The sequence below is a fragment of the Papaver somniferum genome, chromosome 5 (assembly GCF_003573695.1).
Source record: "Papaver somniferum cultivar HN1 chromosome 5, ASM357369v1, whole genome shotgun sequence".
NCBI lineage: Eukaryota > Viridiplantae > Streptophyta > Magnoliopsida > Ranunculales > Papaveraceae > Papaver > Papaver somniferum.
This window is the reverse complement of record NC_039362.1, coordinates 209,709,074-209,718,800: the sequence shown is the minus strand read 5'-3', so window position 1 is coordinate 209,718,800 and position 9,727 is coordinate 209,709,074. Positions and strand designations below refer to the sequence as shown.

The 9,727-nt window shown below is 35.7% G+C and overlaps 1 long non-coding RNA gene across 5 annotated transcripts; it reads right to left on the bottom strand.

Moving 5' to 3' along the window:
• Nucleotides 1-4,071: 4,071 nt before the first annotated feature.
• LOC113284495 lies at nucleotides 4,072-9,189 on the bottom strand. 5 transcript variants are annotated; one of them, XR_003328166.1, is made up of 4 exons: nucleotides 8,110-9,189; nucleotides 7,238-7,473; nucleotides 5,423-7,130; nucleotides 4,072-5,187 (listed from the first exon to the last, which is right to left on the bottom strand). It is a non-coding gene; the product is annotated as an uncharacterized LOC113284495 (long non-coding RNA). The 5 variants fall into 5 exon arrangements; XR_003328168.1 differs by having other exon boundaries at nucleotides 5,423-7,314; nucleotides 7,416-7,473; XR_003328165.1 differs by having other exon boundaries at nucleotides 5,423-7,473; nucleotides 7,800-9,189.
• Nucleotides 9,190-9,727: the final 538 nt, after the last annotated feature.

Genomic DNA, 9,727 nt, shown 5'->3' with positions numbered 1-9,727 from the left:
GTTGTCTAAATTGTTAACTCTTTCACCTATCGATATGCATACTAGATCGATAAACTCTTGACAACAATTACAAAAGTTAAGCCTATATTGTCAAATCCTTTGATGGAAAATAGGTTAAAATCTTTTGTGTACAAGGATAAAGTTTATTATTGTTATGCTTATAATGATTGAAAAAAGAATAGATCCTTGCGTATTCCGCAGTAAAGATGTTTATTGATCCATATCCTTTGTATTACTGTGAGGCTCCGTAATGTGTCTTATGTTGAGCACGATACAACTAAGTTGATTATTATGATTAGCTTTGTTGGTTGTTCCGTAAGATACTATGTGATGAGCATTTTGAACTAAATTAATCATTTCGTTTTGGTTATTTAGTTATTGCTCCATAAGTTCTCTTATGTCGAGCAAATCATTTGACAATTAAATTGATTACTGTTGTGATTAGATTGATTGTGCATTCCAACTAGATTAATTATGGGTTATCTTGTAATTAATCTAGTTGAGTATTCATATATTCCATAAGTTCTTTTTTCTTGTGTTGAGTATATGAATGGCTATCCTAATCATTTTCTAATGGTTATGTTAGTCATATGATCCGTAAGTTTTCTTATGTTGAGCATAATCAATTAAGTTGACCACTTTGTGTGTTTAATTTGATTGCGGATTCCGATTAAATTAATCATGGGTTTACTTGTGATTAATTTGATTTAGTTTTTTGGATATAGAAAATCATTCTCATAGTTTTTGGTGTCCAATAAAATCCTTCTTTTCTTTTGAAATTAAGGTCGCTCTTATTGTTCTTTCGGGAATGACAGCAAATGGGGGAGAGTCCTTTTGAACTTGTGCTTAATGGTAATATCTTGAGGGGAGTGCGGATGTGGAATATTAGAGGGGTTATCTTGTATCTTTAAATTCCTTGATGAATGCTATTAGCTTCGGCTATATGATTGCATCTAAATTAGATGGTATGTATTTTATTTTAGTCATGAAATGTCTCTTACGAAATTTTATTACGATCCCGTTCTTGTACCTTTGCCAATTTTATTGACAAAAAGAGGGAGAATTAATATGTAGTTCACACTACAAATACATATGGTTTTCGGATCATTCTGTAAGGGGGAGTGGTTTCCATGTGAGATGGAGTATTGACTAAGGGGGAGTGAAACATATCACCATAGTATTATTGTTGAAGTTGTGATAAAATTATGTATAATACTATGACACTGTGTAATAATACTATGACACTGTATAACAATGATCGAGATCGATGCTTTCTCATTGTTATAGCTACGGATCTTCAACAACGGTGATACTAAACTTACAACCTTTTGGATCATTGGAGTACTTGGAAGTGACGAAGATTTCGAGGAATGTTGAAGATTAGACATGTGGAATATGAGCTACTAAAGTTTCTTTATCTTTTTTGTATTCCATATGTATTGATAGTTTTGTCACTAAAATTGACAAAGGGGGAGATTTTTAGAGCATTGCTCGGTCGAACTCGCATGCGCTTGTTAGTGATCAAAACTATAAGTCTTGATTTCTATTCTATTATAGCTAAGTCTCGGACTAGGATAGAAAGTGTAGTTGAGCTCAAGGACTTCGTGGCAATTCATCATACAAGAAGAAGAACTACTCAAGGAACCGGTGGAACTTCTCGAATAAAAGGTATGTGAAGACTTGAACTTATCTGTCACTCAAAAGTCTATCTACTCTATCTCTTACTCTTTGTGACAAGAAGTCGTATACTATATATATAGACTTGGATTATACACATCGGGTATTTCGAGCCGAGTATACCTCACCTATCTATGTCTCGAAATATGTTTTGGTAAGCTTTTCGCTTCAATCAAGTTTATCTTTACCTAGTGACGAAAGTCATGATATGTTTCAATCACTTTGAAAATTGCTTTGACGAGAAATGGTGTAACAACTATATAACGTCCTCTAAGAATGTTTCAATGATTGAAATGAGAGATTAGATTACATAACCAATGGTGGACATAAACATTGTTCTGGAAACACATTTATGTATAAGTCCTATTCCTTGAACCAAACTTTGCGAACTTTGTTGATCAAGAGAAACCGGAAAATGGCATGAGCCAAGTCTGCGAACTCAATCCGCGAACTTCCGAACTTCTCATTCCGAGAATTTCTGTTGGAGTTGACGAACTAGCTGCATCCGCGAACCGGCGGAAGGTCTTTGCCGAGATTTTCTGCTGGAGTTTGTAAACTCTACCGGTTGCTTAAGTCCACGAACCTAGTCTGCGAACTTGAGAATGGTTATATATCTGAAGATGATTTCTGAACTTAAACTTATAAAGACTAAGGAATGTAGTTTGCAAACCGTGGCTATAAAAGTTCATGAACCGATTCGTGTGAATAAAATCATCTTTGCTTCGATTTTGTGTTGTGTAGTACATAATATTTCCTTGCAATTAAACAACTCTCTAACTAGTTCATTTGAGTCATTTGAACTAGTTATGGTGAAGAAGAACATGGTTAATATGAAATGCTCTTTTGGCTAACCTTTTGGTTGACTATTGTTGAACCAACAAGTGCACACGTTTGGGTACGGTTAACAAACCTAGAAGCGTGCAGTTCATTTGTGTATAACAAGCTAAGTTTTCGATCTAACAGTTGAGAAATATTAGTTTGAATCTAAATCCGGTTTTCATCTAACGGTGGATATTGTTTGCTTTGTAACCAAGGAAAAACCCTGATTTGAAAGATTATATAAAGGAGACAGTATTGTGCAAAACTAATCCCCACACCTCACTGTGATACTAGTTTGTATACTAGAGCCCATTCTCCTTTAACCCTCTGGTTTTCTTTTCTCAAACCGGGTTAACGACTTAAAGACTTCATTTGGATTGTGAAGCCAAACTGATACTACTTTTATCGTAGTTGTGTGATCTGATCTTGCATCTTCTATCGTACGAGTACAATCAGATTGATTGGCTTGAGATTGATATCTCCGGTAGGCAAGATACAAAAAGTAATCACAAACACCTTCGTCTCATCGTTTGTGATTCCACAACATCTTGTTTCGCTACCATACGATTAACATTGTTGTGAGGTGATTGATTAATCTAGGTTGTTCTTCGGGAATATAAGACCGGATTATCAATTGGTTCCTGTTCACCTTGATTACTATCAAAAGACGGAACAAAACCTTTAGGGTTTATCTGTGGAAGACAGATTGATCCTTTGGTAGACTTGTCTGTGTGAGACAGATTTGTTTATTGTCAAAGCCTGCGATTTTGGATCGTAGCAACTCTTAGTTGTGGGTGAGATCATCTAAGGGAATCAAGTGTACAGTATCTTGTTGGGATCAGAGGCGTGGGAGCATAAATGTACCTTGGATCAATGGGAGATTGATTGGGGTTCAACTACAGTCCAGTCTGAAGTTAGCTTGGAGTAGGCTAGTGTCTGTAGCGGCTTAATACAGTGTGTGTTCAATCTAGACTAGGTCCTTGGGTTTTTCTGCATTTGCGGTTTCCTCGTTAACAAAATTTTTGGCGTCTGTGTTATTTAAATTTCCGCATTACATTGTTTTATCTTTATAATTGAAATAATACAGGTTGTGCGTTTGAATCAATCAATTGGAAATCCGACCTTTGGTTGTCGATTGATACTGATTGATTTTTGGATACTGGTCTTTGGTACCATCTAAGTTATTCCTTGTATTTGATTAGAACTCACAGTCTTGCTTGAGTAAATCAAATCAAGAGAGAGATATAAACTCGTTGATGTACTTTTAATTGATTGAGTCTTGTTGATTCTCTTAAAAGTATATTCGAGTTTGTCCATACAGATTGATAAACGAAATATTGGGTGGTGATGTTAGACCCTCTCTTTTTCAAATAGACATACCATCAAAGTTGTCCAAACATCATCTTCTAAAGCTTCGCCCTACGTAAAAACACAAACTACATGTGAACAAAATAGTTTGACATCATTTTTAGCTCTAAATTATGACTTGGTTTTGTTCCAGTGTACGCCAGCTGCAGATATTCATTAACTGTAAAAATAAAGAATTTGTAAAGTGATACAGAACTCAAGTTATACATGAAACTATTTAGCCGCTGTCTATAGATTATAGTATTGTCGATTACCAATAACTAAGTTAAAACTTGGTTCAGTTCATGCTCCAATGTCAAAATACTTTAAAGTAATTACCTTTCAAATGTAAATTATACTAACTTTACCATGGGTTTAAGAGGGCCGAGTTTGCTCAGTGGGGAGTAAACCGGTGGCTACGATGCCAGGGGCAGGACGGGCCTATGCCTAGCTTCAAAATAGCAAAAAATTACTTTTCAAATGGATGCATCCATCGGAATCTAACTGGTCCACAAGCTGGAGCTTCATCAGCAAGATGCACCACCAGATGGATGCTGATAACGAAAAAAGAAGGCGGAAAATACTTTTCCATAACACACAATGCCTCGACCACCATATATTTGGCATGTTGAAGTTCACTTTTGATCAGAACTTTCGGGTAGAGTATTCTAAAGAACAAACTGATTTGTTGAAGAGCCCTCCGAAGATCTGGGTAGCGCGGGAAAGCATGTTGTGGCAGAACTGGCAGCAAATATTCTTTAATAATATGAAACTTATGTGACTTCAAACAATGCAGTCCGGGAGGTTGAAGAGTGACATTGTTTCCAAGATTTGAGGAAAATCCAGTTGGAAACTTCATGTCTTTCAATATCTTCAAAAAGTCATTTCTCTCCTTCTTGCTCAAAATATAAAGAGCGTCAGGTACGATGTCTTTACCAATTTCAGAATCTTCAGTAATCCATGACCTCTCTGAATATTCAGAGCCTCCATAATTTTCCTAGCACACACATTATCTTTCGATTTCTTCTTAAGTCAAGAAAAGCATCTGCAAGATGTTCAGTAACATTTTTCTCAACGTGCATTACATCAATACAATGAAGATATTCATTATAAACCCATGTTGGAATATCCAGCAGCCTCGACCTTTTGTAAAACGCTTTAGTTGGTGAATCAATATCATCGCAATAAACTTCATAAAAATCTCTCTTTCTCTTCTTACCGTCTTTGGAAAACTTACCAGGAACATATTGAACATGACTGGTCTTTGCCATTACTTCTTGTCCAGTTAATCGAACTGGTGCAAATCCCTTCTCTTTTGTTTGGAGTCTCGTATACTTGCCTGACCTGAAAAGAGGACACTAAAATTCTCACTACCAATGCAATTCCTTTTCAATTGAACAGTCAATAATTCAAAAATTAAGAACTGAACTGATCATATATGACCAAACCAAGCTTGACAAAAAATGAAGAACTAAACTGAAAATTAAGAACTGAATAAAATTAAGAACTGTACTGAAAATGTCAAATTGGAGATGCATAATACTAACTCTAACACCATTACCGAAGTGAGGTACCTGACCTGAAAGGATGATTCGTCTTCAGAAATCTTCAGAAATTTCTATACACAATCTTGCGGGAGTAAGGTAACCAATTACTTTCCGTCTCATCTGCACAACCAGGACACGCTTTGTCTACACATCCAGAAATATTTCCATATGCAGGTAAATCATGAATACCCCACATAAAAATTGCTCTCAACTTGAATGCCTCTTTTAAATGCATATCATATGCATCAACACCCTCCCAAAGTTGTTGCAGGTCATCTATTAATACTTGAAGAAAAATACAGATGTCTTGTCCCGGTGCTTTAGAGGCCCTGGTATCAACAACGACATGATCTGAAACTCTACCTTCATACATAGTGATGGTGGCAAATTATACATTACCAATATAACTGGCCAGAAACTATAACCGGTAGACTGGATGTCGCGAGGATTAAATCCATCATGTTGAGATGCCAAGCCACACATTACGCGCTTCACTTGCAAACTCGGTCCACCTTTCCTTCGTATTCTGCCACTGCACAAAGTCTATTGGATGACGCATACAATTGTAGGACGCTTTCGCTCTATCATGCCAAGTCATGTCTTCAGAGATCCATGGTACAGTATAATACTTCTTAAGTCTTTCATCGAGCGGAAAATGACGCGACACTTTCTCTGGCTCTTTTGTTGGCCTTGATATTCCATCTTTCCCCACTTTAACTTTGTACCTAGATGCTCCACAAGTCGGACATTCTATTGCATTCTCAAGGTGTTTCCAGAACATCACACGATGGTTAATGCAAACATGTATATTTTCAGCCTCCATTCCCAGATCTCTCAACATCTTCTTCATTATCGGGTATTTTTCAGGAAAAGTATTTCCCTATGGAAACCATTTTCTAAGTAATCCCAAGAGGTAAGTTACATTATTCCCTGACCAACCAAAAGTCTTCTTTACATGATGCAACTCTGTTATGATAGAAAGAGTTGTATGACCATTCTCACATGACGGATATATCTTCTCCTATGCTAACTTCTTATACTTGTCGTGCTTTTTACCTAAGCTAGGATCCCGAATAAAGGGATGTTCAGAATCACCTACATTCTCATGCTCGTTTAACCCTTCAAATACCCCAAATGCATTGTCAACAAAATCACCCAACCTGCACCCATCATCTCTACTGTCCACTGCTACATGTTCCTCCACAGGCTCCACTGAAGTTTCTTCTTGAACAAATTGCTCTACATTTGCGGCAACTACCTTTGAGGGTGGTGTCGGCTTCTCTCCATGTAGTGACCAATGTACATATGTAATTAGCACGCCGTTCACTTTCAAATCATGCCTTACTCGTTTAAACTTCTTAGATTTTGCATTACGAAAAACACGGCAAGGACAATGACAATATTCCGACTCTCCAGTTTTGTTCTTATATGCAAAGGAAATAAAAGTATCTACTCCTACTCTATACAAATGACTAAACCTACCTTCAAACATCCAACCTTTCTCAATCTGCTGAGACATTCTATAATAATGAAGACAGGAAGACATGCGAGATTATAAAACTGATGCACTATTTATAGCCTATAGTTCACAACAAAACAAAAAAAAATCATTCTTATGAAATGACCAGTAAACTGAATCCTAACCAAACTGAATGCATAGCGAGAAACTGAATTATAAGCAAATTGAGAGCAACAAACCCTCTCTGTGATGAACAAGTTTCGTGCACCATACATCGATACCTAAGTAATAAGCAGCCAACAATAAGACAACAAGAAGTTGAACATACAATCTTATACAATTATTGATAACTATAGCAGCTAAGAAAAAGCTGAACAGGTTACCCGACCTTTCAAGTCCTTAGAACAACAATTTTACTCTACGAAACATGCACCAAAACAGAAATCATACTTTAGAATTTGCCATCTGACAACAACATAGACAACAATGATTAACATAAATAGTGAGTTACTTTCTCACTAAGGAATCTGTTTTCTACCCCAAGAAACCAACTTCAAATTACTCACTCGTGCCAGACGTAGTACTCTCCTTCCCCTGTTCCGTTCTTAGCTGTAGCAGATTCACCTGGCACCAAAAAGGACATCGACATGAGTACAACCTAGCGGGAATCTACATATCAACGTCATCAGTTACAGATGATAGATAAAATAAGGAAATGGTAAATTAGATATCACCTCAACATTTTCAGGAAAGCAAAGTATGAATGGTATAAAAGCGACGTATAGTATTCATATGGGATTGTTAAATGTGACCCCATAACCTAAGAGGCATTATGAAATATGACGACTAAGAGGAAACCTCTTGTTTAATACAGCAAATGCACACGTACCAGCAAGGAAAACAAACAATCAAGGGAGGAGTTGTCAAAAATGTGCACAATCTTACTTCACCTGCTTAGTGAATCATAACGATAACATGTGATGCACAAGACATGACCCTTCAAATCCCTCCCATTTCAAGACACACCAAAAATCTGATGTTGTGGTTCACATAAAATTTGTCGCAATTACAATTTAGAGAAAAATCGATAATAATTCCTAAGGACAAGTAATAAGATCAAGAAACTAGAGATGTCATCCCAAAATAATTCCTACATGAAGAACATATAATGCATATGACCTATGACAAAAGTTCAAACCTAATGAATTCCCATCTATCCACTATGGATAACTGCATAAAAAAGAAACATGTTCAGTTTACCTCAATTATATGATTCAGAAAGCAGAGGTCAAGAGGAGGTTCAAATCAAAACTTCAATATACTCCAAATGAGATCCAAGCTTTACAAAAAGAGTCATTAGAGTTGAACCAGATGCTATCAAGGATGGCATTATTAAATCATGGTATACTGACCCATAAATTCATCAACGAAATTCAGTTAAATTGTGCTAATGAAGCATCAAAAAATGACCAGGAACAGTTCATTCAGAAGATGGATTTGAGGCTTTTTGGATGACAAATTCATACATGAAAGCTTTCACATCTTGGATCTCTGAACCATAAAACTATACGATAAAATAAATCAAACTGATCAACTTCGGCTAACAGAATTCAGACTATATCCAGCAGTAACAAATCAAATCAAACAAGTGACATTTTGAAATCACGCAGCAAGAGATTGATATCTAAAAAACAATTTAACCCTAAAAATAGCTCACAAATCAGAAAGCAAAACACACCCATGCCTTGAAATTCTACATAATACAAAAAAAAAAAAAAAACAGCGAAAGAATAGAATCTAACTTCAAATCACCAAAATCTGTACATGTAATAAGACTTGAACTTCACAGATTTAGGTCAACAACATAAAATTAAACAACAGAACTAGTAAATAATGGTGTATACTTGATGATAATCAACTATCAGAGAATTGGTTTCACATTTCAATAACAAAATTGATTTTGCATTCTAGGTTTACGAATTTTTTAAGGTTCTAAATGATCGAGATTTCTAGGTTTTGAGAATAGATCGAGATTTCTATGTTGTGGCTACTGAAATTCAGGTTTCGATTTGTGGTTTCATTGCGAGAAAAGGGTTTTGATTCTGGAAATTTTGCGTAAGGGTTTGTTTCTGAGAGAAAGTGTTCGGTTCTCTCCGAGAGAGTGGTCGATGAGAACTAGGAAAATAAAGAGAGAAATTTTTATGTATGAATATATTTGGGTGAAATAAGAGAGAGAAAAATAAATATGTCTGGAAATATTTGGTGTTTGAAAATTTGAGGGAAAACTTAATGTTTGGTGAAAAAAATGAGAAGGATGATGATCTTGGTGAAAAGTTAGAGGGAAAAATTAGGGGGAAATTTTTGTTGATTTAAGTTTAGGATGGAGGGTGATTTTGGTGAAATATTGAGAGGGAAATTGTAGGAAATTTTAAGATTTTCTAAAAAATAATAATAAGTAAAAAAAAATGAGATTAAACGCATAAAATTACTAAAAGGCCCATGAAAATGTCTAATATTACATATTTACCAACGTTGCTTAACGTGTTTTGGTCCATTAATTTTATTTAACTTATTCTTATTATCTAATTTGACCAACGTATTTGTGCAACGCCAATATCCGCTGCACATCTCCGAAACTGATATGTTGGAAATTGCAGGATATGGTGTAGTGATAGATAACAATTTTGGCATTACCCTCCCTTTTAGAATTTGCATGTGTCATTTTCATTTCGCACATAGTTGAATGCGGATGAGATTTTGAAAATGTGAGAAACTATCGTAAACTCCTTACTATATGGATCCTTTACTACCAACTTCATATTTTCAGATTTTGTTATTTTTAGGCCCAATTTTTTTAATTTTAGGGCCAGATTTTGAA